This window comes from Balaenoptera physalus, assembly GCF_965194825.1.
Source record: "Balaenoptera physalus genome assembly, chromosome: 2".
NCBI lineage: Eukaryota > Metazoa > Chordata > Mammalia > Artiodactyla > Balaenopteridae > Balaenoptera > Balaenoptera physalus.
Window position 1 is genome coordinate 64,577,651 of NC_138883.1, and position 27,525 is coordinate 64,605,175.

Below are 27,525 nucleotides of genomic sequence, written 5' to 3' on the forward strand. Positions count from 1 at the left end.
ATGAAAACCCAACACAGCCAAAAATAAATAAATAAGTAAGTAAGTAAATAAGTAAGTAAGTAAGTAAATAGGCTGGGTTTTCTTTAGTTACATTCTAGTTTGAAGGATACACCCTAATTAGTTTAATTGGACTCCCGTGTTTCCTAAGCCTCCTCGAGCACCCATTTCTACCCAGATTAATCCGATCTATTATGTTAGTGTTTCCCAAACTGATAATCACCGAGGGCACTTGTTAGACATACATGTTCAAACACACCCCGGCCTCCCAAACCAGACTCTCCACATGACTGGAAATCCAAAATTTTAACAATTTAACAGGGATGCAAATTTTGGAAAATGATGGTTCTGTGTTAGTTTTGGGAGTTTAAATCTCTGCTGGCAGCTTCATCCCAAGTCCTCTTACATGTGGATTATCCCTAGGCTCTGAGGGCAATGCCAGTACAACCTCGTGGTCTACGGCTGAAACATTGGAATAAATATACAGCTTCCTAACACTGACAATTCATCAACACGCGGTTGTCTACTTTGAAAGGGAGAGGGCACCTCAGGATGATTAGGTATGTGTGTGCCAAGTCACAGTACTTTATAGTGACAGCCATTCTTCAGGAAATACAGGAGGCCATGGGTGGTAGGTTCTCCATGCCGCCATTTCAGAGTTGGATGACAAAGGCAGTCAGTCCTTCAGTCATCAAGATCTGTTGACCAGAGCACTTGATCAAGCACCAGGGCTGCTTCAGTGACACCAACAATTCCAGTGCTGTTCTGAACAAACTGACATCCTGGCTGGGGCTGCTTATCAACCCAATTGCCTTCCATTCCTACCACGAGGGCTGTCTGCTTTAGCCTCTCCTGAATTCACTGTTTTGATTTCCATCTCTTGGAACATCTTGCCCTTCCTCCTTTAACACTTAAAATTTAATAAACATGATTATTAAAGTGAATGATTACTTTGAGCAAGGCACTGTGGTATGGTGGAGCAGGATGGAAAGCTACTAAGAAAAATAAATACTTACTCAGCCAAGTTGTCGAGGCTATAAAAATGCTTAAGCAACAGTTCCTGCTCTAAAGGAACTTAAGTTCACTAGGGGGGTAAAACAAATAAATAACTCTTAAAACTTGGCAATGAGAATAGCCAAGGAAAGGCAGGTATAAAGCAAGCATTATTGTTGCAGTAATTAAAACAGTTTGGTACTGATTTAGGAATAGATATATTAGTGAAACTGAATAGCGGGCATAGAAATAGTCCCAAACATTTAAAAATAGTTAATATTTGATAATAGCCTCATTTCAAATTGGTGAGGAAAATACTGATTACTCAATAAATTACAGTGAGACACCTGTCAAGGCTTCTGGAAAATAAATTAAGCTGAATCCTTACCTCACTCCTTACACCAAATTAATTCCAAATGGATATAAATGTAAAAAATTAAACCGTAAATATATTAGAGAAAACACAGGCAAAAGGCTTTCTAATTTTTAAATATACAGACTCTTCTAAGCATAAAAAACCCCTAGCAACCTTTTAATTTTTAAATTTTATTTATTTTTTAAACATCATTATTGGAGTATAATTGCTTTACATTGTTGTGTTAGTTGCTGCTGTATAACAAAGTGAATCAGCTATACGTATACATATATCCCCATATCCCTCTTGTGTCTCCCTCCCACCCTCCCTATCCCACCCCTCTAGGTGGTCACAAAGCGCTGAGCTGATCTCCCTGTGCTATGCGGCTGCTTCCCACTAGCTGTCTATTTTACATTTGGTAGTGCATATATGTCCATGCCACTCTCTCACTTCGTCCCAGCTTACCCTTCCCCCTCCCCATGTACTCAAGTCCATTCTCTACATCTGCATCTAGGTTCTACCTGTCCTGCCTCTAGGTTCTTCAGAACCATTTTTTTTTAGATTCCATATATTTGTGTTAGCATATGGTACTTGTTTTTCTCTTTGTGACTTACTTCACCCTGTATGACAGACTCTAGGTCCATCCACCTCACTACAAATAACTCAATTTCGTTTCTTTTTATGGCTGAGTAATATTCCATTGTATATATGAGCCACATCTTTATCCATTCATCTGTTGATGGACACTTAGGTTGCTTCCTGGCTATTGTAAATAGTGTTGCAATGAACACTGTGGTACATGACTTTTTGAATTATGGTTTTCTCAGGGTATATGCCCAATAGTGGGATTGCTGGGTCATATGGTAGTTCTATTTTTAGTTTTTTAAGGAACCTCCTTACTGTTCTCCATAGTGGCTGTATCAATTTACATTCCCACCAACAGTGCAAGAGGGCTCCCTTTTCTACACACCCTCTCCAGCATTTATTGTTTGTAGATTTTTTGATGATGGCCATTCTGAGCAGTGTGAGGTGATACCTCGTTGTAGTTTTGATTTCCTAGCAACCTTTTTAAAAGGGTGATTTTTCACTTCATAAAAATCTAAAACACACCATAAACAAAGTCAAAGACCAATGACAATGGGTAAAATATTTGGATTACATATGACAAATAAAGGGTTGACATTCATAATACCCAAAGAACTCTTACAAGTCAATAGAAAGGTAAAGAACTCAGTAGAAGGATAAAAAGAGACATGAATTAGGAATTCATAATAGAAGAATTATTGATATAAATGGCCAATAGGCAAATAAAAAATATACTTCAATAATAAAAGAAATGCAAATTAAAGCTTTCTTTTGCCTATTTGGTTGAAAAATATATTTTTTTAATTGGTAAAATGCCCAGTAAGATTTTCTGTAAATGGAGTATAAATGGGTATATACTTTCAAAAACAACTTGGCAACATCTGTTTAAAATGGAAATGTGGGTGCTCTGTGATTCAGAATGTTTATGTTTATAAAATTACAGGTTTACTCAAATAACTGTGCAAAGGTGTATGTACAAGGTCATTCACTGCAGCACTGTTAATTATATGAAACACTGACAATAATCAATAAGGTTAAATAGATTATAGTGTATTCATATGGTAGGATGCTCTGATCTGATGAGATCTGTGATGGGTAATTGCTTAACTGAAATTTTTTCAACGGGGAGTCATAAAAACTGATACCTGTATACCTTAAGCAAAATTTTTACTGAAACTATCTAAATTTGAATTATTCATTAATCTTTTGCTAAGACAAGGCTTCTTTTTTTAAATTTTTAAACAATATTTATTTATTTATTTTTTTATTGGGTATAGTTGTTTTACAATGTTGTGTTAGTTTCTACTGTACAGAGAAGTGGAATTCCCTGTGCCATACAGCAGGTTCTCATGAGTTATCTATTTTATACATATTAGTGTATATATGTTAGTCCCAGTCTCCCAATTCATCCCGTCCCCCCTTTCCCCCCTTGGTGTCCATACGTTTGTTCTCTACATCTGTGTCTATTTCTGCCTTGCAAACCAGTTCCTCTGTACCATTTTTCTAGATTCCACAAATATGCGTTAATATACAATACTTGTTTTTCTCTTTCTGATTTACCTCACTCTGTATGACAGTCTCTAGGTCCATCCATGTCTCTACAAGTGACCCAATTTCATTCCTTTTTATGGCTGAATAATATTCCATTATATATATGTACCACATCTTCTTTATCCATTCAAGACAAGCCTTCTTTGAATAAGGGTTTGCTGAATAGAGTTCTACTCACTTTTTTTGCATAAGCCACACCTACAGTGTCTCTGCTCACCTTCCCAATCTTGTCTCCTTCTACCTTGCTCACACTGGCCTCCTCTCTGTTGTTCCAGGTGCTAAACTTTTTCCCACCGCACAGCCTCTGCACTAGTTATTCTGTCTTTCCTTTTCCTGCCTCTTTGCATCGGTGGCTTTTTTCTTTTTAAAAAAATTAATTAATTAATGAACTAATTTGTTTTTTATTGAAGTAGAGTTGATGAACAATATTATATAAGTTACAGGTATACAATAGAGTAAGTCACAATTTTTAAAGGTTATACTCCATTTATAGTTATTATAAAATATTGCTTATATTTTATAATATAAAATATATATTATAAAATATATATTTTGTTGTACAATATATCCTTATAGTTTATTTTATACATAATAATTTGTACCTCTTAATCCCCTATCCCTATATTTCCCCTCCCACCTTCCCTCTCCTAACTGGTAACTACTAGTTTGTTCTGTATATCTGTGAGTCTGTTTCTTTTTTGTTATATTCACTGGTTTGTTGTAGTTTTTGGATTCCACATACAAGTGATGTCATACAGTATTTGTCTTTCTCTTTCTGACTTATTTCACTTTGCGTAATATCCTCCAAGTCCATCCATGTTGTTGCAAATGGCAAAATTTCATTCTTTTTTATGGCTGAGTAGTATTCCATTGTACTTATGTACCGCATCTTCTTTATTCATTCATCTGTTGATGGACATTTAGGTTGCTTCCATATCTTGGTGATTGTAAATAAGGCTACTATGAAAATTGGGGTGCATGTATCTTTTCAAATTACTGGGTTTTTTTTTTTCAGATATATAATGGGTGGCTCTCCTTCTTGTTTTCAATTTCAATATAAATATCACTTCAGGGTCACCTCTGATGACCCTCCTATATCAGGTAGGATAATTTTCCTTGCAAGTAACAGAAATTCTAGTTTGAACTGACTTATAAGAAAGAAATTTATTGTCTCACATAACTAAGTAACTAGTCATAGATCTGGCCACAGTTTAAACAAAATGATGAAGATCTGTTTTCCATTTTTCACTCTGCTTCCTTCCTCTACTTCCTGCTTGATTCTTCTCTTCTCCCCAGAGGCTGTCAACAGCTCATCCAAAGTGTGGCTATTGAGTCAAATACACATTGGCCCTGATAATCTGGATATGTGTCTTGTGCTCATTTATCTTAGGTCATTTTTGCAGAAGCAGAACCTGAGTTAGGGATTCAGGTGGTAAGTGCTCTTTGAGAAATACCTGTGAGGTATCAAGTACCTTTTCTGACCACAGTGATATAAACTAGAAATCAGTAGCAGGAGAAATACTGGAAAATTCATAAATGTGTAGAAATTAAACAACACATTCCTAAACAACCAATGAGTCAAAGAAGAAATCAAAAAGAAAAAATTTTAAATATCTTGAACCAAAGGAAATTGGAAATACAACATACCAAAACTTGTGGGATGCAGCAAAAGCAGTTCTAAGAGGTGAGTTTATAGTGATAAACACCTACATTAAGAAAAATGAAAGATCTTAAGTAAAAAATCTAACTTTATACCTCAAGGAACTAGGAAAAGAAGAACAAACAAAGCCCAAAGTTAACAGAAGGAAAGAAATAACAAAGATCAGGCTAGAAATAAATGAAATAGTGACTAGAAAAACAATAGAAGAGATCAGCAAAACTAGAGTTGGTTTTTTGAAAAAATAAACTGACAAACCTTTAGGTAGACTAAATAAGAAAAAAAGAAAAGAAGACTCAAGATCAGAAAAGAAAGAGGAGACATTACAATTGATGCCACAGAAATACAAAGGATCATTAGAGACTACTATGAACAGTTATACATCAACAAACTGGACAACCTAGAAAAGACGGATGCATTCCTAAAAACATACAACCTACCAAGACTGAATCATGAAGATATAGAAAATCTGAACAGACCGATAACAAGTAAAAGGGACTGAATCAGTAATCAAAAATTCCTCAACAAAGAAAAACCCAAGATCACATGGCTTTATTGATGAATTCTACCAAACATTTAAAGAAGAATTAATACCACTCCTTCTCAAACTCTTCCAAAAAACTGAAGAGGAGGAAACATTTCCAAACATTTTACAAGGACAGTGTTACCTTGATACCAAAGCCAGACAAGGACAGTACAAGCGAAAAAAACTACAGGCCACTATCCCTGATGAACATAGATGCAAAAATCCTTAATAAAATGCTAGCAAACCAAATCAGCAGCACATTAAAGGGATCATACACCATGATCAAATAAGATTTATCCATGAGATGCAAGGATGATTCAACATATGCAAATTGATAAATGTGATACACCACATTAACAGAATGAAGGATAAAAATCATATGATTATCTCAATAGATGCAGAAAAAGCATTTAATAAAATAAAGGCCATATATGACAAGCCAACAGCTAACATCATACTTAGCAGTGGAAGGCTGAAAGCTTTTCCTCTAAAATTAGGAAGAGAAGGATGCCCGCTCTCATTACTTCTATTTAACATAGTACTGGAAGTCCTAGTCAGAGCATTTAGGCAAGAAAAAAAAAAATAAAAGGCATCCACATCAGATAGGAAAAAGTAAAATTGTCTCTGTTTGCAGATGACATGATCTTGTATATAGAAAACCCTAAAGACTAATAAACTAATAAATTCAGTAAAGTTTCAGCATACAAAATCAGCATGCACAAATCAGTTGCATTTCTATACACTAACAATAAACTATCTGAAAAAGACCTTAAGAAAACAATACTATTTATATTAGTATCAAAAAAGAATAAATTACTTAGGAGTAATTGTAACCAACAAGGTGAAAGAGCTGTACATTAAAAACTATAAAATAAAAAAATAAAATAAATAAACTATAAAATATTGATGAAAGAAATTGAAGAAGACACAAATAAGTGGAAAGATATTCAATGTTCATGGATTGGAAGAATTAATATTTTTCAAATGTCTGTATTTCCCAAAGTGACCTACAGATTCAGTGCAATCCCTATCAAAAATTTAGTGGCATTTTTCACAGAAATAGAAAAAACAATCCTAAAATTTGTATGGAACCACAGAGAACCTAAATAGCCAAAGCAATCTTGGGCAGGGAAAACAAATTTGGAGGTATCACACTTCCAAAGTTGGAGGTTTCAAATTATATTACAGAGTTACAGTAATCAAAATAGTAGCTACTGGCATAAAAAGAAACACATAGATCAATGGAACAGAATAGAGAGCCCAGAAATAAACATATCCATATACAATCAATTCATCTTCAACAAAGGTTCCAAGAATACACGATGGGGAAAGGATAGATTCTTCAAATAATAGTGTTGGGAAAACTGGATATGCACATGCAAAAGAATGAAATTGGACCCTTTCTTACACCATACACAAAAATCAACTGAAAACAGATTAAAGACTTAAATCTAAGACCTGAAACCATAAAACTCCTAGGATAAAACGTGAGGGGAAAACCCCTTGGTATTGATTTTGGCAATGATTTTTTGGATTTGACACCAAAAGTACAGGCAACAAAAGCAAAAATCAATAAGTGGGACTACATCAAACTGCAGAGCAAAGGAAACAATCAACAAAATGAGAAAGCAACTTAAGAATGGGAGAAAATATTTGCAAATCATATATCTAATAATGGGTTAATATCCAAAATATATAAGGAATTAATACAACTCAATAACAACAACAGAAAACAAAACCCAAAAAACCCAACCAAACAGAAACCAAATAACCTGGCACATATATACGATGGAATATTACTAAGCCATAAAAAGAAACGAAATTGAGTTATTTGTAGTCCTAGGGGCAGGACAGGAATAAAGACGCAGACGTAGAGAATGGACTTGAGGACATGGGGAGGGGAAAGGGTAAGCTGGGACGAAGTGAGAGAGTGGCATGGACTTATATATACTACCAAATGTAAAATAGATAGCTAGTGGGAAGCAGCCGCATAGCACAGGTAGATCAACTCGTTGCTTTGTGACCACCTAGAGGGGTGGGATAGGGAGGGTGGGAGGGAGACGCAAGAGGGAGGGGATATGGGGATATACGTGTACGTATAACTGATTCACTTTGTTATAAAGCAGAAACTAACCCACCATTGTAAAGCAATTATACTCCAATAAAGATGTTAAAAAAAAAAAAAACCAAATAACCTGACTAAAAATGGTCAAAGTACCTGAAGAGATGTTTTTCCAGAGAAGACATATGAATGGCCAACAGGTACATGAAAACATGCTCAACATCACTAATCATTATAGAAATGCAAATCACGACCACAATTAGATATCACCTTGCACCTGTTAGGATGGCTATTCTAAAAAAGTCAAAAGATAAGTGTTGGTGAGGATGTGGAAAAAGGAAACACTTACCTACTATTGGTGGGGATGTACATTGGTATAGCCATTATGGAAAACTATATGGGAGCGCCTTAAAAAATTGAAAACAGAAATACCATATGAGACGTGTATGGATCTAGAGACTGTCATACAGAGTGAAGTAAGTCAGAAAGAGAAAAACAAATATCGTATATTAACGCATATATGTGGAACCTAGAAAAATGGTACAGATGAACCAGTTTGCAGGGCAGAAACAGAGACACAGATGTAGAGAACAAACGTATGGACACCAAGGGGGGAAAGTGGTAGGGTGGTGGTGGTGGGATGAGTTGGGAGATTGGGATTGACATGTATACACTAAAATGTATAAAATGGATAACTAATAAGAACCTGCTATATAAAAAAATAAATTAACTTAAAATAAAAAAAAAAAGAAATACCATATGATCCAGCAGTCTCACTTCTGGGAATGAAATCACTGTCTTGAAGAGATACTGGTACTCTCATGTTCATTGCAGCATGATTCACAATTGCCAACATATGAAAACAATCTACATATCTGTCAGTGGATGAATGGACAAAGGTGTGGAATATTATTCAGTCTTTTAAAAGAAGGAAATACTGCCATTTGCAACAACATGGATGAACCTGGAGGACATTATGCTAAGTGAAGGAAGCCAAACAGAGAAAGACAAATATTACATGATCTCACTTATATGTGGAATCTAAATAAATCAAACTCATAGAAACAGAGAGTATAATGGTGGTAATCCCAGGGGCTGGGAGCTGGGATAAATGGGGAGATGTTGATCGAAGTGTTCAAACTGTCAGTTACAAGATGAATAAGTTCTGGAGACCCTATGTGCAGCATGGTGATGGAAGGAAGGAAGGGAGGGAAGGAGGGAGGGAGGGAAGGAGGGAGGGAGGGAGGAAGGAAGGGAGGGAGGAAGGAAGGGAGGAAGTCTGTCAGACACACCTGTGCGGGGGAGAGTGGAGCAGGATAAGGAAAGGGAAGATGTTGAGCAGTTACAAAATCAGGTCAACTCTATCATTGACCTGATCCACAAAGGGAACATAAACTACAGCACAGAGGCAATGTGGCCTTGGAGGCCATGTGGCTTTTTGTGCCCACATATCAGTCGGTTACTGGCTGAGGGCTGCCTCTAAGTTAGGCAGCTCCTGTCAGCCAGGGCGGTTCTCTGGAGGAAGGGGGCAGCTGTGTGCCTTAGCAGTCTATACTCACAGCAGCTGGGTGCATGTGTGCTGCCCAGTAACAGACATCTGAACTGGGAACCACAGTATCCACCACACCACCGGGGCCGGGAAGATTGCCGTGCAAACTGGCTAAGGCAGTTAGCCTTTGGAGCTATGGGCGGAGCCAATCCCACCCACCAAACAGTGCTGAGAAATTCATGATCGTGTAAGAATGGGAAATGGGGAAAATGGATGGTGACCAGGTACCCAAGAAATGTCCATATCCCTCCTATTCTTAATTAGTTGTTGTTCTATCACCCTGTTTATTTCCTTCAGAGCACTTTCCATCATCTGTAATTCTCTTGTATATTTATTTATTTATTGTCTGACTACTGGAATATAAGTTCCATGAGAATAGGAACCTTATTTCTTTTGTTCACTCTTGTAGCCTAAAAATCTATTGGCATGTCTGGTACGAAATATGTTGACTGCATTCCAGATGGGACTCTAAATGTGCAAAGGCACAGGGATAAGAAGGAAGAAAAGTGAGTAGGTAAGGAAGAAACTCCTAGACTGGTCACTCTCAGACTATAGTCCCCAGACCAGCAGCATCAACATCACCTGGGAACTCGTTATAAATGCAGATGCTCAGGCCTCACTCCAGACCTAATGAGGGAAGAACTCAGGAATCTGTTTAACAAGCTTGCCGGGTGATTTTGATGCACAGCAAAGTTTGAGAACCACTACTCTAGAATAATTTGACTAAACCATGGGATTTACGCAGGGTAGGTAGTGGTAAATAAAGTGGCAAGGGAAATTTAGGACTGCATTATCGTGACAGGGCAATATATTAAATTTTAATGTAGTGAGTACCCTGTGTGTTGTTGGTTTGTTTTTACTTCTCTGAAATATAGTCAAGAAACGAAAGAAAATGTCTTCCTCTTGTTGGAAGAGACATTTGAAGAGCCACCCTTGTTGGTGGTTGGGAGGTAGGAGTGGGTGGAGTTGATGGTATTAGGATTTTTCAGGCCAAGAGGGGATGTGCCACCCTAAGGACATTCCTGATTTATCCCCATCCTTACCCTCATCCACAACCAGCTCCTTGCCCTATACACACACAGTTATTTAAAAAAAAAATTTATTTTTGGCCACACTGCATGGCTTGCAGGATCTTAGTTCCCCAGCCAGGGACTGAACCCGGCCCACGGCAGTGAAAGTGCCGAGTCCTAACCACTGGACCACCAGGGAATTCCCATTATTATTTTTAATAACCTTATATTTTATCATGTTTTTAAAAAATTTTTTAATTTTACTAAAATATATAGTTGATTTACAATGTTGTGTTAATTTCTGCTGTACAGCGAAGTGATTCAGTTATAGATATATATATCCTTTGTCATATTCTTTTCCATTATGGTTTATCACAGGATACTGAATATAGTTCCCTATGTTATACAGTAGGACCTTGTTGTTTATCCATCCTATGCATACTAGTTTGCATCTGCTAATCCCAAATTCCCAATCCTTCCCTCCCCATCCCCCTCTCCCCCTTGGCAACCACAAGTCTGTTCTCTATGTTTGTGAGTCTGTTTCTGTTTTGCAGATAGGTTCATTTGTGTCGTATTTTAGATTCCACACACAAGTGATATCATTTGGTATTTGTCTTTCTCTTTCTGACCTACTTTGCTTAGTATGATAATCTCTAGATCCATCCAAGTTGCTGCAAACGGCATTATTTCATTCTTTTTCACGGCTGAGTAATATTCCATTGTGTATGTATACCATATCTTCTTTACCCATTCACCTGTCGATGGACATTTAGGTTGTTTCCGTATCTTGGCTATTGTAAATAATGCCACTATGAACACTGAGGTGCATGTATCTTCTTGAATGATAGTTTTGTCTTGGTATATACCCAGGAGTGGGATTGCTGGATTATATGGCAATTCTATTTTTAGTTTTTTAGGAAACTCCGTACTGTTTTCCATGATGGCTACACCAATTTACATTTCCCACTGACAGTGTAAGAGGGTTCTGAGTAGTATGGCCATTTTAACAATATTAATTCTCTATTACAAGAGCATGGGATATGTTTCTGTTTCTTTGAATCATCTTCAGTTTCGTTTATTAATGTTTTGTAGTTCTCAGCATATAAGTCTTTCACCTTGGTGAGGTTTATTCCTATGTATTTTATTTATTTATTTTTGCTGCAATTTTAAAAGGGATTGTTTGTTTACTGTAAAGAAATGCAACCAATTTCTGTATGTTAATCTTGTATCCCACTACCTTGCTGAATTTTTTATCTGTTCTAGTAGTTTTTGTGTGGAGTCTTTAGGGTTTTCTATATGTGTGTGTGTGTATATATATATATATATATATATAATCATGTCATCTGCATATAATGAAAATTTTACCTCTTTGAAAACCTTTTACCAATCTGAATACTTTTTTCTGTCTAATTGCTGTGGCTAGGACTTCCAATACTATGTTGAAGATAAGTGGTGAGAGTAGGCATTCTTGTCTTGTTCCAGATTTTAGCGGGAAGGCTTTCATATTTTCACTGTTGAGTATTATATTAGCTGTGGGTTTGTCATAAATAGCTTTTTTTTTTTTTTTTTAAAGAAATTCACGTTCTTTTTATTTATTTATTTATTTATGACTGTGTTGGGTCTCAGTTTCTGTGTGAGGGCTTTCTCTAGCTGTGGCAAGTGGGGACCACTCTTCATCGCGGTGCGCGGGCCTCTCACCATCGCGGCCTCTCTTGTTGCGGAGCACAGGCTCCAGACGCGCAGGCTCAGCAATTGTGGCTCACGGGCCCAGTTGCTCCGTGGCATGTGGGATCTTCCCAGACCAGGGCTCGAACCCGTGTCCCCTGCATTGGCAGGCAGATTCTCAACCACTGCGCCACCAGGGAAGCCCATAAATAGCTTTTATTATGTTGAGATATGTTCCCTCTATACCCACTTTGGTAAGAGTTTTTATCATGAATGGATGTTGAATTTTATCAAATGCTTTTTCTGCATCTATTGAAATGATCATGTGGCTTTTGTCTTTTCTTTTGTTGATGTGGTATATTACATTGATTTGCGTATGTTGAACCATCCTTATGATCCTGGGATGAATCCAACTTGGTCGTGGTGTATAATCTTTTTTATGAGTTGTTGGATTCAGTTTGCTAATATTTTGTTGAGAATTTTTGCATCTATATTGATTACAGATATTGCCCTGTAATTTTCTTTTTTGGTAGTGGCTTTGTCTGGTTTTGGTATCAAAGTGATGGTAGCTTCATAGAATGTCTTTGGGAGTTTTCCTTCCTCTTCAATCTTTTGGAAGAGTTTGAGAAGGATCAGTATAAGTTCATCTTTGTATGTTTGGTAGAATTCACCTGTACAGCCATCAGGCCCTGGACTTTTTTTTGTAGGGAAGTTGTTTTTTTTTTTTAATTACAGATTCTATTTCACTTCTAGTAATCCGTCTGTTCAAGTTATCTATTTCTTCTTGATTCAGTTTTGGTGGGCTGTATGTTTCTAGAAAGTTGTTCATTCTTCTAGGTTGTAGAATTTGTTGGCATATAATTGTTTATAGTATTCTCTTATGGTTTTTTGTATTTCTGCAGTATCAGTTGTGATTTCTCCTCTTTCATTTCTTATTTTGTTTATTTGGGTCTTCTCTCTTTTCTTCTTGGTGAGCCTGGCTAGAGGTTTGTCAATTTTGTTTACCCTTTCAAAGAACCAGCTCTTGGTTTTATTGGTTTTTTTCTATTGTTTTTTAATCTCTATTTTACTTATTTCCTCTCTGATATTTATTATCTCCTTCCTCCTGCTGACTTTAGGTTTTGTTTGTTCTTCTTTTTCTAATTCTTTTAGGTGGTGAGTTAGGTTGTTTGTTTGAGATTTTTTTGTTTCTTAAAGAAGGCCTGTATCACTATAAACTTCCTTTTAAGAACTGCTTTCGCTTCATCCCACAGATTTTGTATGGTTGTGTTTTCATTGTCATTTGCCTCAAGGTATTTTTTAATTTGTTATTTGATTTCATCATTGACAGCATGGTTTTAGACTCAGAGAAAAACTGCAAAGATAGTACAGAGAGTTCCCATATACCACCACACCCAGTTTCCCCTATTATTAACATCTTATATTTGTATGGCACATTTGTCAAAATTAATAAGCCAATGTTGATACACTGTTATTAACTACTAAAGACCATACTCTATTTAGGTTTCATTAGCGTTTATATAATGTCCTTTTTCCTGTTCCAGGATCCTATCCAGGATACCACATTACAATTTAGTCATCACACCTCCTTAGTCTCCCTTTGGCTGTGACAGTTTCTCAGACTTCTCTTGGTTTTGATGACCTTAACAGTTTCAAGGAGTGCTGGTTGGGTATTTTGTAGAATGTCCCTCAACTTGGATCTGTCTGATGTCTTCCTCACTATTAGACTGGGGTTATAGTTTTGAGGAGGAAGATCACAGAAGTTAACTGTCATTTTCATTGCATCAGATCAAGGGCCCATACTATCAACATGATTTATCACTGTTGATGTTGACCTTGATCTGGAGCCTCAGCTAGGGTAGCTGGAGAAGGAGGATGGATCTATGAAATGTTACACAGGGAGGGTTTTCAGAACTTGACATTTTACTTAGATTTGGGGAGGATGGTTGGAGTAGAAAGAAAAGGAGAGGGAGGAGCTGATGGTGGTGGCCTGTGCCAGGAGCCTCCCTACGTACCCAGCCAAACCCTGGTGAGAGGGCGGGGAGGAGTGTTGGGCCAGGGAGGCCCAGGGAAAATGTCTGGGCATCTCTGCTCAGGCCTGGGCCGAGGGCGGGGGCTTTTCTGTCTTGCTGTGGGCTGGGCTGCTGGCTTCTTAGACATGGGGCTTATCCAAGGAGATCATTTACTCTCCCTGCAGCAGCATCCCCTTCCTGAAGAAAACACAGGCGGGTAGCTTGGAAAAGCACGAATGTGATAACTGAAGCCACATTCACCCTGGCTGGGTAAACACTGCCTGGGAGTCAGACATTGTTTTCCACAACTTTCTTAGGTGCCGGAACCTGTGGGGAGGTGATTTCTCTCATGACAGCCACACCCCAGGTCATTCTTTATTAGTCACAGCACATGCTTCCCTCTGCCTGATTATGTTCCCCTGACGTTCTGCACGTCCCACCATCCATCTGTAAGTGTTTACCCCTCCCCAGGGCTAGCTGGACTGAATAGCATCTCGTGCAACTTGTTCTAAAGGAGCAGCTGGGAATCGGGTTTAAATTGTGACTTTTCAGCACAACTGAGTTAAAAGTCCCGTAGACACTTTCGTTTATGGGTGTCAGGGAGAACAAGCAACCCAGGGAGAAAGAAGGAATTCTTGGTGTGTTTCACTGAAATCAGAAGTTTCGTCTGCTTCCTTCAGAAGTCACTGGTATCTGAGTGATATATTTTTTTTAATGGAAGAGCATCCTGTTTGGAGATGGCGCTTTCAGTGGATCATTTTGGCTATTAAGGAGCAAAACTACAACTGGTTCTTTAATGGGGGTGGGAGTGGCGTTCTTAAAACAACTGTCCCTAGGCCTGAAACTCTCTTAGAATGTCACTATCAAGATCAGTGTCGTGTGATGGAGGCAAGGACTTTCATCCTTTCCTACACAGCTATTTAACCCTTTATTAGGGTTAAGGACAGCCATAGGATAAGAAATAATCTCCACTTTCAAACAGGCTCTGATATCAAGAGGCTTCTCTTCCTGATGCTACACACCTAGCCACCCTGACCCAGGGCTCCCATTCTGTCCTCCCAGCATGGCAGTTATCCCCACTTGATAAAGAGGAAACAGAGGCTCAGGGGAGTTGAGTAACTTGCCCCAAATCATAGTCCTTGGCAACTTGAGCCTAGGTGTGAGTGACTGCAAAGCCCGTAATCTTGACCACTGCATTGAGCTGCTCCCAAAGAGGGCAACACCCATAAAAGTGGCCTCAGCAGAGGCTGGGGAGAGCAGGCCCACACAGATGGGAGTTGGATTCATTTTCCATGGCCACCTTTACCATTCACTTGCTGTGTGACATTCAATAGCTTACTGAAATGTTCGGTATCGTAGGTGGCACACTTGTGGAGCACGGCACCCTCTCTCTGGGCTTCTCCGGTCATCTGGTGTTTCCCCAGCAGGCACCAGCATGCCATATTTTAGGGAGGCTAAAGATTGAAAGAGGAACTTGCAAAGCACAGGCCCCAGCAACACCACACTCAGGGAAGGCCCAGCCCAGACCGCTGGCAGCCCTGGTGTGCCAGAGGCACCCACTCCTGCCGTAGGGTGCAGTTAGAATAGAGGGGGCTCAGGAAGCCAGTTCTGTCCTCTGTTGGGACCAAAGGTTCTGGGCAAGTGAGCCTAGCTTTACCCAGGACATGCCCTCCAGGCCCACCCCTTCCATAACTTTCATACCACTTCCGCTGCAAGGTTGTTAACTATTTTATTTTTTATTTTTTATTTTTACTACTGTTTATTTTGCTATATTCTCTTTACAAAATTGGTATTTTGTGTTCAAATGTTTAATTTCAACAAAAATTAGAAGACCAAAGCAACTTAGGCTATATAATAACAAAATTGCCTCATACTGGTACAGTTTCATATTTTTCAAAGCACTTTCTCATTATTGAATTTTGTCTCACAACAAATCTAGTTATTATTTCCCTTTTGATATATGAGGGAAACAAGGCACCAAAAGGTTAAGTGACTTTTTTTTTTTTAACATCTTTATTGGAGTATAATTGCTTTACAATGGTGTGTTAGTTTCTGCTGTATAACAAACTGAATCAGCTATACGTATATATATATATATCCCCATATCTCCTCCCTCTTGCGTCTCCCTCCCACCCTCCCTTTCCCACCCCTCTACTATTTTAAATTTGAATATGCACAAAATACAAATGAAAAAGTAATGATCAAAAGTTATCAAATATATTTTTTGAATCTATTAAAAAAAAAGTTACAATCACCCATATTCCTGCAACCCAGAATTAGCCAGTGTTGACATATTTGCTTGTGGTTTTATTTTACATATCCATAGCTTAAAAAAGCACAAACCTACAGGATATATAAGCACATTGTTCTCTGAGACAATTAGTACAATATGGAATAGACTAAATCCCTAATGACCACCATTTCAAATCCTAATCCCTCTACCTCCATCCAGAGGTACCTTTAAGTTTGTGGGTATTCACCCAGCATTTAAAAAAACACACACATATATAAAATATACAGAATTTTTTGTGTGTCTGTTTTCTTTATATAAACGGCACCATGCTGTGTGTATCATTTTGCAACTTACTGTTTTTCATTCAATATATTTTGGAGACATCCATTTTGATACACATAGATGTAATTTATTCCTTTTAATGGCTTTAGTAGTACTTCATTTTATGAATGTACCACATTTTAATCATGAATAAATGTATTTGAATTTTTAATATTTTGCTATTATGAACGATATTAAAGTAGACCCTTGTACTCAGGACTACCACGCCACACAGCTCTGGAAAGTTCCATTCACATCTATGTGTATGTGACTTCTGGAGTTGTGCAGTACACATCCTGCCTTGCTGTACTTGGCCCTGCCTGGGTCTCCTTCATTCATTCTGTTGACAATATTTATTGAGCGCCTAGTGAATGCACAGCATTGTTCAAGGACTTTGCTTGTATTAATATATTCAGTTCTCTGAAAAGTCCTAAAAAGTCCTGTTTTCACCATTCTCATTTTTCCAACGAGGAAAATGAAGTGGGGGAGTGGGGACAGTCAGTCGGTTGGGTAAGGTCCCATGTAAGCTGTAAGCTGCAGAACTGGCATGGTGACAGCCTGGCTCCCGAGCCTGGGTGCTGAACCATTGCATTAAGTCTCCCTTATGTTTAACTCTCTGCTTAATTGGTGTACCCCTCTCAACTGTGAACCCTTGACGGCAGGGACCATGGGAGCCACTTTGCAACTCCAGTTCCCAGATGTGCTGACCCACATTAGGGGCGCAGTAATGTTCTGTTAATCACTTCACTCATTCTTCAGTGCTCCTTTCCTAATTAACGTTTCCTCTTCCCTTCCTCATCTATCTCTTTCCCTTCGTGAGCGTGCTTCTCCTGTCTCCCTCCCCATAACATGCCTACCCCCTTGCACAGGCTTTGAAAAAGTGACACAGGCACGTCCCAGCTGCATGAAGAGGAGAGCTTTATAACGCGCCTTAATTTGGGAAAGGCTCTTTTACCAAAGGGCAAAGAAGGACTTGGAATTTTTTCTGCCCTCAGGGGGCCCAGTCTTGAGACTCTGTAGGTCTACAGCGGAACAGGAGGCCCTGCTCTGTTCACACGTTCAGTCGGGAGTACTTCTAATTCCGTCCTTCAGCCGGCAGGCACGTAGGCAACTTCCTCTTATAAAGTCAGTTGTTGTAACTAAACAGGTGCAGATCTGAGGAAATGCAGGCCGACTCGAGTAAGTCCCCGCTGCATGTGACATTAAATTGATAAGGGACTTCTCTCCCTTAATTTATTGGCCTCAGCCTCCCCTGTCTGCCCTGGACTCGACCCCTGCAGCTGGAACCCAGAGCCCCCTTCTCCATCTACCTCCTGACCGCTGGGCGAGGGCGAGGGACCACCGGGTCGGGCCAAACGTGCGGCTCCAAGTGGGAAAGCACACAGGGAAAAGGGCAAAGTCGAGTTCCCGTAGAGGACGCGGCCAGGGAAAGGCGAGCCCACTCCCGCATGGCTTTCAAGCCCAGGTGCCCCTCCCGCCAGCCCACACCGGGTGCCCACGGCGAGGAGCGCCGGGCGTCCTGAAACGGCGGTACGTGCAGGCGGGCGGCGCGGGCCAGGGCATCTACCCGGGTTTGGGCTGCGGTCGAACGCGCTGACTCACGCTCTCGCTACGTGAGTGGCGAGCCGGGCCAGGCAGGGTAGAGCGCCGGGCGGGGGCAGCCGCCCGCCCGCGCGGTTATTTATTTATTCGGGGGCAGCTGCGCGCGCAGGCGCTGTGCGCCCCGAGCAGCCCAGTAGCCGAGGACTTCATCCCCCGCCCGGCAGCTCGCTGGCGATTTTGAGCATCTTTACGACTTGATGGCTGCTGAGGGGCTGTGATCTTTGATCCCCTGTGATAGCACCGGGGATTTCTGCTAGGCAGGGGCGGCCAGAGTCACGTTAGGCCTGCACTGGCGCACGGGCGCTTCGGGCTAGCCTCTCCTTGTTCCTGGGGGACTCCACGGGACCCCGGTCTCTGGGTTTGCATTTAATAGCATCTTACTTCAGGAAGGAGCCATCTCTTAGTCCACGTGCTCTCTCGCACCGTTTTTATCTAAATTGACCCCTAAACAACCCTGTGACATGGAAAGGATGGGAAGGGCAGGTGCCCGTCAATCCAGTTGACAGATAAGGAAATCAAAGCTTGTGTTTAGGTATTTTATCTGTTGACAAGAGAACGATTTACCGTAACTTTTATATATAGAAGTACTTAGCTCTTGGATAATAAATGTTAGTGTTGGCGTAGTCTACTTTAGTGACATCTCCATTCACCTGTGTTCACTGGAAAGACAAGTTAAAGAGGGAAAAAGGGGGAAGGAAGAAGAGTTTGTATTAATAGGTGTGAAATCTCACTGTCTCTACAGCTATGGTGCCTTTTGGTAGATTTAACTGGACACAGCTGAGCTTACAGTAAGACTAGTGTTGGTGGAATAACTGGCCAGTCCGCCTCAACTCCACCAAGTGGGTCCTTGGATGCCTGCCATGGACCAGGGTCCTGTCAGTGCCATGGACACGACAGGGCCTGGAGCCCCTAGGCCTGCATCTGAGTCCTGATGCCCTGGTTACTGCCAGTGAGAGACTCGGGGCAGGGTCGCTGACATCTCCCAGCTTCTCACGTCTCGGGGTTGCTGTGAGGCTCAAGATAAGAATGTATGTGAAGGAGTCTCCTTAACTACCGTGGCCTGTAGAAATGAGACGTGGGATTTTTTTTCCTTGGTCATACAATACCAGGGGTGAGGAGTGAGAGACACTGTCTCCCTCTGAAAAGTCTGTGTCACTCTTGTTTGCTCCTCTTGGGGTAAACCATGGAGAGAGCAGTTTCTATAGAGTCAGTAGGAGCAAAAATGAGATTAATTCTCATGGAAATTCTGCCTTTAGACACAGAGTCCTAGGTTACAGGATCTTAACTGCAAACACACAGCTAAGCCATTTGTAGAGCACTTTTCAGTTTTGCCTAGTTTGGGGGGTTGTTTTTGTTATGGTTTCTTCTTTTTTTGGGAGGGGATCAGGGGCTTGCCAAACTTTCTAGATTATAAAATTAATACATGCTGTCACAAAAACAAATAAACCAAAATATAAAGAGAAAAAACTTTCATTCATATGAAAATTCATAACATTCATATACCAATAATATTAGCACTTCAGGTATATTTCTGTCTAGGTATTTTTAATATCCATTTAATATAATTGAGACCACAGTCTGTGTTATTTCATAATATTTACCTTGCTTAAAGTTACATCATGTTTTCCCATGTTATTAAGCCTTTTATAGTCAATTTTATGAATGTATTTTTTTCAACTGTTTCCCTATTGTTGGAAGTTTAGGTTGTTTCCATTTTTTTTCTTTTTTTTCTTTTTTTGCTAAGCAATACTCCACTGAATATCTTTGTGTATAAATATTTGACCATGTTATTTATTATCTCCTTAGCATGGGTTTCCTGAAGTGGAAATTTTAGGTCAAATAACATAAACATTTTTGTGACGAGATCACATTGCTAAGTGGCAGTTTCCATGAGTGCAGGGACTTTATCCACCTTCCTTACTCCTGCATTGCCAGCGTCCAGCATGGAGTTGGTTCTTCATGCTCATTGTTGAATCAATGAATAGAAAGAAAAATTGTCACTTACAGCAAGACTTGTCTAGGAAATATCAAAACTAAAGGTTATGTTTCATCCCAACTTGTTCTAACGTGCTGAGGCTAATAAAGGACCGTGAACTTTAAAGGGACCTCCCCACCCCCGCCCCAGACCTGACTGAAGACTTTTCTCACCAGTGTGAAATGGGACTTGTTTAAACCAACTGCCTACTCAGAGTGCTAGTTTTCAGTGCTCAGTTAGAATAACCACCAGACATTCCTCCTTCCTAGCACTTCAAAACCCAAAACACAAACAAATCTACCCCGCCACACACACTTTTTCCCCTTCAGGGAACTACTCTGCTAATTTCTCCATTGGTGTGTATTGGCTTGACTGGTAAATTAGTAGGCTCAGCTGTGGTTTAAAACAAATAAACAGACAAATGAACCTCTGGTGATCTTGGTCTTTATTCTTTGACAGATGAGTATTGCCAAATTGAAATACATAGAATGTGTAGCAGACTACATTCTACCACCGGTTCCTAAGTTTGTTTCATTGCTCCTTTGCTAACGTTGCATATTACCATTTTCATAACGTTTGTTATTTAATGGAGTGTGATTAAATAACAAGAGATACTTTTTGCCTGTTAAATGAGCTAGACTGAACTTTTTAATACAGATGTTGTGATTATCGATTTATATTGTTACTTATTTATCATTTCAGATCTTAGTGATTTAAAAAATCACTAAGAAAAAAAATATGAACCTTTTATACACCTAAGGATATTACAGAGTAAATTCTTCATAATAGTTTTAAAGTGAAACAATGCCAGAAAGATCCTGATGCAACACATTATTTTTTCCCTTTATTTTTTAAATTTAAATTTAAAATTTTTAAATTGAAGTATAGTTAATTTACAATGTTGTGTTAGTTTCAATTGTACAGCAAAGTGATTCAGTTATACATACATATATATTCTTGCAGATTTTTTTCCATTATAGATTATTGCAAGATATTGAGTATAGTTCCCTGTGCTATACAGCAGGTCCTTCTTGTTTACCTATTTTATATATAGTAGTGTGTATATGTTAATCCCAAATTCCTAATATCTCTCCTGCCCACACCCTGCCCCCTGCTATCTCCTTTGGTAACCGTAAGTTTGTTTTCTATGTCTGTGAGTCTATTTCTGTTTTGTAAATAAGTTCATTTGTATCTTTTTTTTTAGATTCTACATATAATATGGATTTTATATTTAGACATATACTATACATGGGCATATGATATTTGTCTTTGTCTGACTTACTTCCCTTAATATGGTAATCTTTAGGTCCATCCATGTTGCTGCAAATGGCATTATTTCATTCTTTTTTATGGGCAACACATTATTTTGATGTATTAAATTTTTGAAGTAATTGTATGTTTAAATCACTTATTGCTGGAGGTGTTCCTAAGGATTGGGTGGTTTCCAGCCGCTGGAATTATCTAAGTAGAAGCTGTTTGGTCCCTTGGGAGGGACTGAAACATCTAATGAGAGGTTGGACTACTGATCTTTAGGTTCCCTTAAAACCTTGAGATTTTATTATTTCATCACTTGTCCGAGGATATAAGACTAGCAAGGTTTTGGGGGCTAGTTTTCTTCTACTACTCTGTAAGATCAACTGGATCCTATAAGAACCAAAGGATGATTTCCTGAGTCTATTGCCTTTATTTACACTTTTTTGAGAAAAAGCCAGAGTGGTTACAAGAGTGTGAATGTGCTTTGCATTGCAACTGTTCCCTGGACTTTTTAGGACTTTAAACATGCATTTCTACAGAAAGTTTTTACATGAAGAACGTTGATTTTGCAACCTTTTTCTAATTCAACTTTTGTTCTCTTCTATGTAATAAAAATCTATAAACATATTTTACATATTTATTCTTTAATAAATATTCTTTATTATTATACATTATTACATGTTTACATATACATAACTATGCCTGATTGTGGATAAAAACCATGTGTACTGTATTTGATGGGTAATTTAGGGAATTTTTTTTTTTTTTAAAGAATTTCATTTATTAATTTATTTAATTTTGGCTGTGTTGGGTCTTCGTTTCTGTGCGAGGGCTTTCTCTAGTTGCGGCAAGCGGGGGCCACTCTTCATCGTGGTACGTGGGCCTCTCACTATCGCGGCCCCTCTTGTTGTGGAGCACGGGCTCCAGACGCGCAGGCTCAGTAATTGTGGCTCACGGGCTTAGTTGCTCCGCGGCATGTGGGATCTTCCCAGACCAGGGCTCGAACCCGTGTCCCCTGCATTGGCAGGCAGACTCTCAACTACTGCGCCACCAGGGAAGCCCCCTAGGGAATTTTTTTAAAAAGGTGATTGCTGGGCTTCCCTGGTGGTGCAGTGGTTAAGAATCCGCCTGCTAATGCAGGGCACACGGGTTCGAGCCCTGGTCTGGGAAGATCCCACATGCCGTGGAGCAACTAGCCCCGTGAGCGACAACTACTGAGCCTGCGCGTCTGGAGCCCATGCTCCGCAACAAGAGAGGCCGCGATAGTGAGAGGCCCGCGTACCGCGATGAAGAGTGGCCCCCGCTTGCCGCAACTAGAGAAAGCCCTCGCACAGAAACGAAGACCCAACACAACCAAAAATAAATAAATAAATAAATAAATAAATTTAAAAAAAAATAAAAAAAGGTGATTGCTTATGAGGTCTTCAGTTATGTGCCAACTTTGGAACTACCTCCAACATAAAAATCAGCTTCGCTGGGATGTCTGTGCGGATTTCTATTGTGGTTGTACTTGATTGCTGAGTCCTGACACAGCCTAAATGACATAGATCTCACGTATGCATTTATTATATAATCTGAGAGCCATATGTGTTCTGACAGCTCTTGTATTTCCCTTACTGGAATGTTCATTACCATTGTAACTGCATATTTAGTTGCCAGTCTTCCCTATAGATTACAAATTTTGGGGGGGAAGGGAACAAATAAGACTTGATCCTGTTACATCCCTAGCACTTAGTTTATAGTCTATGAAATCTATAAAATTTTGGCATTCTATAAAGTCTTTGTTGAAGCACTTAGTTTATATTCTATGAAATCTATAAACTTTTGGCATTCTATAAAGTCTTTGTTGAATTGCACTTAAATGTAATAAATTACATGTAAAAGCTAGCCATGAAAATGTGCAAGAGGTTATGGATTTGGCGTGTGTTGGGAAAGCTGGATGAGTGCATTTTGGGCACGTGTTGGGTCATGGTTAGGAGGAAGCAAAACGACTTGTGCACCTACTAGGAGCTGGGCACTAAGCTGGCACATCGCCTGCGTTACTTTATTTAATCCTCACAGCTACTCTTCCAGCGTGTTTTGGTTTTTATTTTTTACAGAGGAGGATTCCATGGTTTAGAGAGGTCAATTTACTTTGTCAATGAGTAAATGGCAGAACTGGAATTTGCTCCGAGTTCATGCTGGCTTGAAAATCCAGGCTCTTTTCTGTTGACCAGGCTGACTGCAGTAAGCAGCCCAGCTGGACCGGGGTAGAGTGGGGACGTGGCGGGGGAAGGTGTGTTGATTTAGAAAGGACTTGCTTCCAACATCCTAGATGAATTTTGTCTTAGAATCTCTCCTTTCCACAGCCTTTCTTTCTCCTTCTCCATGCCTTCTACCTCAGCTCTCCTCATTCACTCAAGAGCCCAGTGCCTTCATGATACACCCCCCGCCCCCTTCTGACCTTCTCTTGTGAACAAGCCACATCCTCTTTCCGGCCCCGTCCAGCTCTAGTATTCCTCTTCCATTTAATCTGATAAATTCTTCTGGAAAAAGAATGGGACAATTGTTATAATGTTTCCCCTCCTCCTCATGTGCTCTGTTAAATACAGATGCTAGTTGTAGGGATTTTAAAGTTGGCAGGGAGGCATTTGGACAAAAGGATATTTTGTCTCTTCAAATAAAACCATAGGAGGCCGTCACTTACTCTCTGAGCAGGGCACAAAGGGCCCTCAGATCTCAGGGACAAGACTAAGAACTAACATTTCATTCGTTCAATAAATCCACTTGAAGGCCTACCTGTACTATTGTTCTCACTGCTTAACGTATATTAACTCTCTTCATCCTCCTAACATCCCAATGAGGTAGGTGCTAATGTTGCCCACACAGTTGGTGAGAGGAGAGTTGAGATTAGAACTCTCCAGATTTCACCCTAGAGCTCCAGGACACTCAGAGCAGTGGGAGGAGGTGGGGAGGCAGGGGGAGAAGGCAAGGAGACGGGAAGGTGGGAAAGAGGGCAAGAGAAAAAGAGAAGCTGTTTTTTAAGAGAACATGTTTGTTTATAGTATGTTTTTCATTAATTAACTCCCACATTGTGGGCCAGGTTCTGTAATTTTTTTTTAATTGAACTATAGTTGATTTACAATGTTGTGTTAATTTCTGCTGTACATCAAAGTGATTCAGTTATACTTGTATATACATTCTTTTTTAGATTCTTTTCCATTATGGTTTATCCCAGGATATTGAATATAGTTCCCTGTGCTATACAGTAGGACCTTGTTGTTTATCCATTCTCTATATAATAGTTTGCATCTGCTAACCCCAAAATCCCACTCCATCCCTCCCCCACCCCTCTCCCCCTTGGCAACCACAAGTCTGTTCTCTATGTCTGTGAGTCTGTTTCTGTTTCACAGATAGGTTCATTTGTGTCATTTTTTTTTATATGTTAATACTTGTTTCCCTTTTTATTTTTTTAATTTTATATTGGAGTACAGTTGATTAACAACCTTGTGTTAGTTTCAGGTGTACAGCAAAGTGATTCAGTTATACATATACATGTATTTATTCTTTTTCAAGTTCTTTTCTGATTTAGATTACTACAAAATATTGAGCAGAGTTCCCTGTGCTATACAGTAGGTCCTTGTTGGTTATCTATTTTAAATATAGCAGTGTGCATATGTCAATCCCAAACCCTCAATTTATCCCTCCCCACCAGACTTTCCCCCCTGATAACCATAAGTTCATTCTCTAAGTCTGTGAGTCTGTTTCTGTTTTGTAAATAAGTTCATTTGTATCATTTTTTTTAGATTCTGCATATATGTGATATCATGTGATATTTGTCTTTCTCTGTCTGACTTTTTCACTTAGTATGATAATCTCCAGGTCCATCCATGTTGCTGCAAATGGCATTATTTCATTCTTTTTAATGGCTGAGTAATATTCCATTGTATATATATGTACCACATCTTCTTTATCCATGCATCTGTCGATGGACATTTAGGTTGTTTCTGTGTCTTGGCTACTGTGACTAGTGATGCTGTGAACATAGGGGTGCATGTATCTTTCTGAATTATAGTTTTGTCTGGATATGTGCCCAGGAGTAGAATTGCTGGATCATATGGCAACTCTATTTTTAGTTTTTTGAGGAACCTTCATACTGTTCTCCATAGTGGCTGCACCAATTTACATTTCCACCAACAGCATAGGAGAGTTCCCTTTTCTCCACACCCTCTCCAGCATTTGTTATCTGTAGACTTTTTAATGATGGCCATTCTGACCAGTGTGAGGTGGTACCTCTTTATAGTTTTGATTTGCATTTCTCTAATAATTAGTGATGTTGAGCATCTTTTCATGTGCCTGTTGGCCATCCATATGTCTTCTTTGGAGAAATGTCTATTTAGGTCTTGTGCCCAGTTTTTGATTGGGTTGTTTGTTTTTTTTGTTGTTGAGTTGTATGAGCTGTTTGTATATTTTGGAAATTAAGCACTTGTTGGTCCATCATTTGCAAATATTTTCTCCCACTCTGTAGGTTTTCTTGTAATTTTTTTCATTGAGGTACAGTTGATTTACAATGTTGTGTTAGTTTCAGGTGTACAGCAAAGTGATTCAGTTACACATACATATACATATCTATTTTAAAAAAAGAAGTTTTTAACAGTGGCTTAGGAATTTGACTGAAGATGAAACAGAAAATAAGATTAGCCCTTGAACTGAACTTTTTTTTTTTTAAACATCTTTATTAGAGTATAATTGCTTTACAATGGTGTGTTAGTTTCTGCTTTATAACAAGTGAATCAGTTATACATATACGTATGTCCCCATATCTCCTCCCTCTCGTGTCTCCCTCCCTCCCACCCTCCCTATCCCACCCCTCTAGGTGGTCACAAAGCACCGAGCTGATCTCTCTGTGCTATGCGGCTGCTTCCCACTAGCTATCTATTTTACGTTTGGTAGTGTATATATGTCCATGCCACTCTCTCACTTTGTCCCAGCTTACCCTTCCCCCTCCCCGTATCCTTAAGTCCATTCTCTAGTAGGTCTGCATCTTTATTCCCATCTTGCCCCTAGGTTCTTCTGACCATTTTCTCTCTTTTTTTTTTCTAGATTCCATATATATGTGTTAGCATACGGTATTTGTTTTTCTCTTTCTGACTTACTTCACTCTGTACCTGAACTGTTTTAAAGTCCATTAAAGAGGGAGTTTAGAGCAATTAAAGTGGGAAGGATTAGCACCTGTGCCAAGGGGCCTCCACCAATTGTTCAGGCAGGGTCTGCTTAAACGTGTTCCCCAAGGAGTGGGAATACCACCGGGCAGGGATCCGCCACTCTGTAGTTGATTACAGTCAGTTTATTGTTGAGTGGAACTCGCTGGAAGCATAGCCAGCCAGGAGGGAGCACAGAAGGAGTCTGCTAAGGGGTATTGTGGGGGAAGTTTCCAGTCTGGGAGTGTAAGCCAGAGAGAGGGAGGAAATGAGCTTTTCCTGGTGGGTGGATTCCACCCAGTGGAAATCCAAATATGGGCCGCCAAGAGCCTCATGATCACAGACGGAGCCTGGTGTGAGTGGGAATCCCCAAGCCAGCATCATTCCTGGGCTGAGTGGGTGTGGATGCCTGGGAAGCCTCCTCATCATTACAAAGCATTTATTAAGTTCTAAGTTATATTAATTTCCCAAAATGTGAGTGTTTCTAGAAAAGAGATTTAGAAGGTGTGGGAGCAGCATTTTCCTGGGTAAGTGGCTGAAGACAGGAAGCAAGGCTCCCAGCAGCATTCTGTGCTGGGTGATCAACTGTCCTGGTCTGCCTGGGACTATCCCAATTCTTGCACTGAAAATCCAGCCCCCCTTTCAGAGGACTCAATACTCTGCTCCCATGCCATCTCCCGAGAGAGGCCTTCCCTGACCATTTTCTAAAATAGCATCTCACCCCATCCCTACTAGTCACATCCTACCCCCTTATCCTGAGGACACTCATTCCCTGAAATCATCTTGCTTATTTGTTTATTATCTCATCTTCAAAACTAGAATGTAAGCTCCAGGAAGACAGGGACTTTGGCTTGTTTGCTGCTATATTCCCACCATATAGAATAAGGCTGGGCACAAGAAGGGACTCATTAAACATTCATTGGATGAATGAGCACTTTTTTTAGTTTCCAGCACTGTGTTCAGCTCTGGATATAGAACAGTGAGCGAAACCAGAAATA

The 27,525-nt window shown here is 39.7% G+C and overlaps 2 protein-coding genes and 1 long non-coding RNA gene across 4 annotated transcripts in view; 2 read left to right on the forward strand and 1 right to left on the reverse strand.

Moving 5' to 3' along the window:
- The window catches only part of LOC309656161, a 329,878-nt gene extending 311,845 nt beyond the window's left edge, over positions 1-18,033 (reverse strand). The window contains exon 1 of the long non-coding RNA XR_014261191.1: positions 11,953-18,033. This is a non-coding gene — a long non-coding RNA (uncharacterized lncRNA). The remainder of the gene's footprint in view (positions 1-11,952) is intronic.
- Positions 1-27,525, forward strand: part of LOC309656113 (uncharacterized protein) — a 761,916-nt gene that overhangs the window by 322,231 nt on the left and 412,160 nt on the right. The gene's annotated exons all lie outside the window — the stretch shown is intronic.
- Positions 1-27,525, forward strand: part of LOC309656107 (tigger transposable element-derived protein 1-like) — a 200,349-nt gene that overhangs the window by 7,201 nt on the left and 165,623 nt on the right. The window lies entirely within an intron of this gene.